Source organism: Crocuta crocuta, unplaced genomic scaffold (assembly GCF_008692635.1).
Source record: "Crocuta crocuta isolate KB4526 unplaced genomic scaffold, BGI_CrCroc_1.0 scaffold25, whole genome shotgun sequence".
Taxonomy (NCBI): Eukaryota; Metazoa; Chordata; class Mammalia; order Carnivora; family Hyaenidae; genus Crocuta; species Crocuta crocuta.
In genome coordinates this window covers 13,644,010-13,652,595 of record NW_027532015.1, presented here as the reverse complement: position 1 = coordinate 13,652,595, position 8,586 = coordinate 13,644,010, and the positions used below count along the sequence as shown (strand labels likewise).

The 8,586-nt window shown below is 44.4% G+C and overlaps 1 protein-coding gene across 4 annotated transcripts in view; it reads right to left on the bottom strand.

The window, feature by feature from the left end:
• The window catches only part of LOC144241421 (uncharacterized), a 93,572-nt gene that overhangs the window by 1,933 nt on the left and 83,053 nt on the right, over window positions 1-8,586 (bottom strand). For 2 of the 4 annotated variants that reach the window (XR_013338072.1, XR_013338073.1), the window contains one exon: window positions 4,638-4,828. The exons of 1 other annotated variant lie outside the window; for it this stretch is intronic. The gene's annotated coding sequence lies outside the window, so the exon portion shown is untranslated. Of the gene's footprint in view, window positions 1-1,278; window positions 1,328-4,637; window positions 4,829-8,586 lie in introns of those variants that run through there. One more of the 4 variants, XR_013338076.1, reaches the window with a different exon arrangement.

Sequence of the window (8,586 nt, the reverse complement as noted above, 5' to 3'; positions counted from 1 at the left end):
ACATATTTTTTTTTTTTTTTTTTTTTTTTTTTTTTTTTTTTTTTTTTACTAACTAAAGCATTTACTGAATTCTCTGGAAGTTTCCCTGGACGACATCTACTGGAATACCAATGGGCCCCAATCCAATTAATTCTGGGAGAAGAAATGAAGTTATGAAAGGAGTACATGGCATGTTTGGTTGGTTGGTTGTTTTTACTTCCTCAAGAGTGTGTGGATGGATGTGAGACAGAAAGTAGGCAGCCTAGAGCATTCCATAAAATTCAGGGGGGTGGGGGGGGAGATCAGTTAATCATCAAGACACTTCTAACTGGAAAGTAACAAAATTTGTTTTTTTACTTTTAATAATACGTGTGCTTTCTAATATTAAGCCTTCCAGCTCCTTAATGCAAATGACCATAGCAAGTTGGAGGGGTGTACAGAAATAGCAGAGATTCGCAAGTCTCCGGGGAGTTTCAAGTTCCCGGTTGAGGATTATATTTTAAACACACCTTGACTGCTTAGTCACTCGCGTGCCTGGGCATTGCAGGCTTTTGCCGTCTGGCTGCAGGCTTCCTCTGTGGAAATTTCTTTTAGTGCTCTTGAGAACAATGTATATGAAATCACAAAAGTCAATACAAAGGGTAGTGACTAACTTGAAACGCCTGGAGAGAAAATGGGGAAATTTCACAAAGGTCCCACCAGGGATAGAAACTAATGCGTCTTGCAATTTTGGGAAATGATCCTATAAGCACATAAGATCAATGAATAGGTAGAATGGGAAATTTCATTTCCCAATGGGTCCTGACAGCAACAATATCAAGTCATCCCAAAGCCAGTGTCACCAACAAATCCCCACAGACCGGACCTGCGTTACCCCGGGAAACATGACACAGGGATCCTCACTTGTGTTTGGCAGAGTGCTCTTCAAAACCATGGTTTTCAGTCAAAATAAAAGTTAGAACTCTCATATAGTAGGGTATACACATACGCATCAGTATACATATCCTTATAGGATACAGGATAAAGAACATAGAATTATCTAGAGCCAGATCACCCGGATTGAGAACAATGCGGACCTCTGTCCCCCTGGAAATTTTGAGCTTCAGTTTCCTGTTTGTAATGTGGAATAATAATGCTCTCCTTACCGAGGTTGTTGTGCAAGTTCAAATGTGGAAATCACTGTGAAAGCACTTTGTAAACTAAATAGCTGTTTATATGGAACTATTATGTCCAGCATTATAAGAAAACTGAGGATAATGGGAAAACCTCTATATTCACTGATGCTATGGCCATACTTACAAAACATGCAGAGCGAGACCAAGTCTGGAGTTAGAAGTTAGGGAGTGAGGGTAAGGGGTACCGTCCTACAGGCCTCCTTATGTTATTCTCTTTGCTGGACACCTTAGAATAATGAGGGAGTCATGGGTTATTATCCACATTCCACACCCCACCCCCTTATTCCACCAGAGGTTCCTCTGGGTTAATAATGCCAAAGTCAAAAATTCATTCATTCATTCATTCATTCATTCATTTATTTTTGTTCCAGGAGAAGTTTAATTTCATCTGGAAGAATTATATTATGTTCTTTTTTTAAAAATAGTTTATTGTCAAGTTGGTTTCCATGGAGGAGGACTTCTGTGGGGATGAGCACTGGGTGTTATATGGAAACAAATTTGATAATGATGCCCTTTCTTAGATGAAGGTACAGTCTTGATAACTGAGGCGATTAAGCCTGTAGGCATTCAAGTCAGGCTACCTAGGTTCAAATTAGGGCTCTGCCATTACTAGCTGTGTCACCTTTAGAAAATTGCTTGGTCTGTTTGCATCTCATTTTCCCCAGGTATGAAATGGGGATGATAATGGTACCTATATAGAAAATTCTCAGTAAATGTTGCTAAAGCATAGTCTGAATGACCTCAACCAGCTAAGAAGAACAGTAGTGTGTAGGGAATGTTTCCCTTCTGCTTAATACTTGAATAAGCTGATTCCCCCCCCACCCAGAGCAACACAGCTGCTAGTCCCCACAGTATCCCCAGGCACACCAGGCAAAGGCATCCATTCCTCAGGACACTGTTCTACCCCAGTGGGTGGGGGGAGACTCTAATGACAGTAGTGCAACTGGTATCCCCTAGAACTGAGCAGTGAGCAACCTGTTCAACCTTACGTGACAGTTCTTTCTCTGAAACTCCATCTCCTTTTGTGAAAAAAAAAAAAATCAGTTGTTGGTTTAGAACTTGCCAAACCCCTCCTAATACTGAAATATTAGCATTTTCCCCCTTTCTTTCTCTTCTACATCTTTGGATGGGCTTTGGGTCAGAGACCTCATCCCAGCCTAGGGTCTTGTACTGGACCAAGGAGAAATAATGAACCAGACACAGTGTAATCTCAGGTTCCCGGGGAGGCAGACAGATAACAAAGCACCTGTCAAGCACAGAGCTGGTGAGGCTTGTGCTTTCTGGCCAGGTTAGTACCCTTCCAACCACCTGTCCCCCCAGAGAACCCGCAGCGGGTAACATGCAGCATGAGCATTCTTCGCAGAAGAGCCTCCATTTAGAGCAAGGATGCTTTTGTCTGCCTCTCATCCCACTAGCAAAAATATAACAATTTGTATACGGTTAAAAACATGACACCTAAAGGCAGAAAAAGCAGTGAGAGGAAGTCCTTACTAATGGGCAACAGGAGTAAAAAGGGACAAACAGAGCCCAAGCAGCCATACTTCCTTTCCAACCACTTAGCGCTCTCAGGACCCCGGCCCAGACCCGCCCACGACACCACCACGGCTCCTCTCCGGCTTCATGCCCTCATCCTCTCTCTGGCTTCCAGCCCCTTCTCTAGCCTCCCGGATGCCCCTTCACCCTGCACTATCATAAAGGAACTGCCTTTTCTGCCCCCAAATCACTGAACAGCAATGGAGCCACCTGCCTTTTGCATGTGTCTTATTGAGGCGACCCCCTGGTTAGCCCCATCATGTACCTCTGGGGGTGGTTTAGCAGTTTACGCCTCAGCAAGAACAGGAACCAAGAAGTTCCCTTCTCACAGGACTTGTAACTTGACCTCCTTCTCAGAACAGAGATAAGAGGGATGTGGTTTTTACTTACAGGCCTAAAGGTACCATCATACATTCATTTTACAGATGCCAAGAAATGGAAGCCTCAGAGAGATGGATTTTCTAAGAGCGTTTGTACAGAGAGTCTCCTAGTGTGTCTTCAAACCCAGGGACAAGTGAACTACACCTGAGTGTCAGGACTGCCAGGAATTTCCCGAGATGTATCAAAGGGATCTCTGCACATAAACCACCCTGGGAAGACTGAGTGTGCAGATGAAGATGATACCTCAGACAAGCAGAGTGCTTTGGTTTACAAAGGACTTTCATTTTTACAGCCTCTTCTGATCTATATAATCTGATGGGGCAGTCAGGCTGTATATGATAATTTCCATTTTAGAGGTGACAAAATGAACGCTCAGGGAAGCACAAAGCGACTTCTGAAATCCCACGGCGAGCCAGGGGTGTGTGGGTAGGTGTCTTTCTGGGCTCCTAATATTCTGCTCTTTCTACCAAAGGAGGAGGGTCCGAGGTGGTGGGGAAGCCAGAGAGCAGGAGAGTGCCATCCCCACTCGGCCCAGGGAGTTGCTGCAGCACAGTCGCTCTGGGGACCCAGAACATCTATTAGACCCTTTCTGTTTGCTCAGGTGCACCAGCCTCAGGCCCCTACAATGAGGCTTCCTGACTGCTTTTCTAGAGAGCTCCTCTCTGAGGCAGGAGACGATCAGACATGCCCCAGGGTCCAAGGTTCTCCCTCGACATATCACCCTCAGTCCCTCCTCTAGTTCATCACATTTATGACCCCTGCAGATATCTGGGAGGGCAATACATGATCCGCTGTCATCCCTTCCTCGGTCACCAGCGGCATCCTCTGTGCACACTCTGTGCCAGGCCGTGCCAGGTGCCTGGAACGTAAGACTCAGTAGGGGCGAAGTCATGAGCTCAGTGTGAAGGATGTTAAGATGGAAACAAGCAAGTACAGGTTGTGTATAGAGGACGGCGGGGGGAGGGGTGGCAAAGGAGAATGTCCCAGAGCAAACACATCATCAATTTCCTAAGCTGAGAGCAGGAAGGGGGTAGTATTATGCTTAGGGTGGCTGCCACGTCCATGTCCTGAAGAGCATCACTGCAAGAAGGGTGGGAGCCTCTCGCGGAGGAGCAGTGCCGAGCTGACCGGAAGGCAGCAGGTTCTGGAGTCTGGCACGCCCGAGTTCAAACCCGGGCTCCGCAGTGCTCCCTGCACGGGGCTGGCCACAGTCCTGCAAGTCTGGCCTGTGGGCTGGTGCCCACAAAGGGGCCGTAGTAGTGCCCGTGACACAGTGCGCTGGGAGCATTAACTGCCTGGGCTTTAATGCAGGGACCTTCAGGTTTCTAACCCTGGCACCATCCCTAATGCTGGACCCTGGACAAGTTAACTCATTTACAGCTCCAGGGGCTCATCCAAAAAAAAAAAAAAAAAAAAAAAAAAAAAAGAAGCCAAGAACAGTATCGCCTTCAAGGGTTATTGTGAGGATTAAGTGATCTCATGTGTATAAAGTCCTGGGTACAGGCCCTGGCAAGTGGCAAACACTCAGTGAATCCTAGTCAGCGTCATGCTGTCTGTGCGGCCTCTCACCGTAAGAGCGGAATTCTTCAGGGCAACGCCTTCTTTTCCTTTTCACGCTGGAGTTTGCACTTCTCATGTGAACATCAGGGCAAAATAGAACTGTCTTCACGCTGCTCGCCTTCTCCTCAGTGGTACAGGAGATCAGAATACGCCGTCCCCAAATCTACCACGTTGACATCAGGATTATTTTGAGCTGAAGGCTGCTGGGAAGGAGCGGGCACAAGACAACATGTACCTCACAGTTGGCCACCCCTAAAAGACTGAACCCCTTTTCCCACATCCTGTCTCTTCTCTACAAAGTTATTGTTCTTGGGGTGCCTGGGTGGCTTAGTCGGTTAAGCGTCCGACTTCGGCTCAGGTCATGATCTCACGGTTCGTGGGTTCGAGCCCCACATCAGGCTCTGTGCTGACAGCTAGCTCAGAGCCTGGAGCCTGCTTCAGATTCTGTGTCTCCCTCTCTCTCTGACCCTCCCCTGCTCACGCTGTCTCTCTCTCTCTCTCTCTCTCTCTCAGAAATAAATAAAACATTAAAAAATAATTTTAAAAAAAGTTATTGTTCTTTATTAAGATGCTAGAGAAGCCCCAGTTGTAACCACCCCAGTGTTCCCACATGTATACGCCACGCACACATCAATAAACTTTGTTTTTCTCTTAGTGTCAGTCCAATGTGCAGGGTTTCAGTTATAACACCTAGGACTGAGAAAACTCATCCAAGACAACTCTAGTTCTGAACTATTGTCAGGAACCGGATGCTCCCTACACCTGTGGTGGTGTGGGTCCCAAAGGTCGGGAGCATAATGTGTCCAAATCCGGGGCTTCTCTCACCTGTTCGCTTCTACATCTCCTGTGGATTCAGCATGACGCTGTCTAAGGAAGGGTGTTAAACCACAGTGGACACTGGTCTCACGACCGCTTACCAACAGTTGTCACGATCACCAACACCAGTATCACTGCTACCAGTGGGTATCCATGGAGTTTCGTTGAAGATGACCTTGAAGCAAGTTCAGTGTTTGTGAAAATAAGGACCGTGACATTTAGAGTTCTCATGTGAGTTCAAATTTAGTGTTTCTTAAATTTGGCAAGTTCTAAAGACATCGCTCTATGAGGAAGAGACAACTGGGGTCTGCGTTCCCTGGTATACAAAGCAGTGAGCTATGAAGACTGAGTGCACATCAATAGAATTTACAGTGTGCCTCAAAAAGAAAAGCAATTTATGATGACTGCAAAACATCAGCAATCCCAACGTAGCTTCGAGAAGACATAGCTCACCCAGTGCCTTTGGGCTGAGGTTATTTTGTATTTGGAGCAGCGGATCAAGAGACCTGAGGTCAAAGAACTATAATATGCATTGGCCCAGGGGTGCCTGGGAGGCGCAGTTGGGTAAGCATCCGACTGAGGCTCAGTTCATGATCTCACGACTCATGAGTTCAAGTCCTACATTGGGCTCTGTACTAACAGCTAAGAACCTGGAGCCTGTTTTTGGATTCTGTGTCTCCCTCTCTCTCTCTCTCTGCCCTTCCCCTGCTCGCACTCTGTCTCTCACTCTCAAAAATAAGTAAGCATTTTTAAAAATATGTACTGGCCCAAATTCCAGGAGAATAAGCCAATGTCCAACTAGAATACATTCTCCTGGATCACGGGTCTCCCTCCTTTCCATCTTTGGCTCAGAGAATGGATCCTCATAAATGTTAGAGAGGATGATGACAGATAGTCCATGATTTAAAATAAGAAAGATTTCTGAATTAATGATTTTCTATGGAGAGATATGTGCATATGTTATATGTATGAACATATGTGGATATAGTCAGTAAATTCATATATATTTTATAAACCAGGACTGAGCTTTCTGGTATAGTGTGAGCTACTGAGGAACTAGTACTTTTGTGTCTCTCTCTATCATTAATGGTAAGAACCATTAAAAAAAAAAAATGTATGAACCATTAGCCACTGACTTCCTCTGAGAATGAGTTCCACATGTATATTCTACATGAAGAGAGAGCCAAGCACTACTTATTTCCAGGATGACTAAGTGTGTATGTGTGTGTGTAAAAGGTTATTTTATAAGGTCACACAATTCATAGGAAATTATATCTAGGTTAATACTGATTATGCTACACTGAAGAATCACTTACTGTCTTAATTATGTATTTCCATTGTCATAGCCTATTTTTTTTTTTTTTTTTTGCTGTCAAATTCTATAAGGGGCTGCTTAGCATGCACAGGTGGACAGAATTGTCTGGGGATGTACTGTCATAACTACTAGCCACAGCCAGAAACTCCTGTCCCTTAGCCACAATGTCTGCCTCACTTGAGAGGAAAAGAAAAAGATACCCTCCATAAACCTTAGAGCCTTCTCAACTCATTGCATTTAAATTCATACTTCATCTGAGTGGTCAAAAATTCATGGAAATTCATACTTCTTGAGAATATAATTTGCCTTTTGAGAATCCATATAATATCAAAATTATTCTTTCACATTTCTTTGGTGTCGGGGCAATAGGAAAGGTGAAAAAAGTTGAAATATTAAAATGCGATTTTCTCTTTTTAAATGTAGAGAAGGTAGAAACTGAGTTATACAGAAGACTGAGCTAATGTTTACTCTTGGCAAACTTCCTAAACCTATTATTAAGCCTGTGGTTTGAAAGCAGATTTTTTTAAATGCAGTTATCCCTAGGGGGCCACTATGGGTTTATAGAAGCATGAAGTCCCAAAATAAAAGTAATACTTTTTTGAGGATGGTTCAGAATGATTGCCTCTCATGCCAATGTATTTATAAGCTCACAGGTGGTGCCCCAGAGAGTGCTTTAGCGGTCCTTGTTCAAGCAACCTTCTCACCTATTTTCTGGGTTCCCCAATTTCTCTCTTCTCCTGGCTCTGTTTTCCAGTGATTTCTACTTTTGAGAACCCCAACATCCTATACAAGTGTGATGCTGTTTTGAAGCTATTACATCAATGGGTTTTTCCTTCCCTTTCTCCATATGTCATGCATACAATGACCATTCTGCCATGACAGTCCAGGGGAAGAAGGAGAGAGTGAGTGACACTTCAGAGGGCACAGTGTGGGGGAAGGGTCCATCAGACAGCGAGAGGAAGTAGAATGCCTGTTCATTAGGTCTTGGTGGATGATGGGAAGGAGAAGAGAGACAGAGAAAGGGCAGAAGGTTCAGACTTAGAAGTCAACGCCTTAATGGCAGAAACACCCATATGAGAATAGAAAAGACTGAGATCATTCTAGGTCTGGGATATAGTCATGTCAGCATGGAGAAGGAACCACAGCACAGCACTGGCAAAGGACACCACTCCAGGTTTCTCATGGACCACCCAAACATGCACTGCAACTAGAAGTTTCCATGTGCCATCTAGAGGGACACAAAGACCTTTGGTAAGGATGAAGACATAGTATATGCCTGGGTCCACAGTCTCCTGTGAGAGATGCTAAGATGATGGTCAAATGGCCACAGAGACACCATGTGGCCCTCAGATCTTGTCTCTCCACCACCACCAAGTCATATGTGCCTCATCCCCCTCACGTCAAGATGCTGTGCTATCAAGATGGCAAGGAGGAATAGGTGGAACATGATGTAAGAAAAGACTGAGCAGCTGCCTAAACCATCCTAAACCAGAAGAAATAGCAATGTCATAAAATGTCAAGCTTAAAGTCAGTTTTCCCTTATGCTAAAAAATTATTTTTAAAAGACAAAACCATGACTCTCCCGTGTTAAAGATCTTATTAACTCAAGTTATGAGGAAACTGGTAAGATTTTACAGCTGATTTAAAGGAGAATTCACACACACAAGAACAGGCCATCAGGAAGACTGATGAATATGAATGAATACCAAATGAAATGAATAACGAAAATTAGTCAATATCTACAGGGCAATTATCTCCACCAGACACAAATTGCAAGAAACATAAGCATTGTCATCAGTGTTCTACAATTTACCGGAGTTGTAAAAT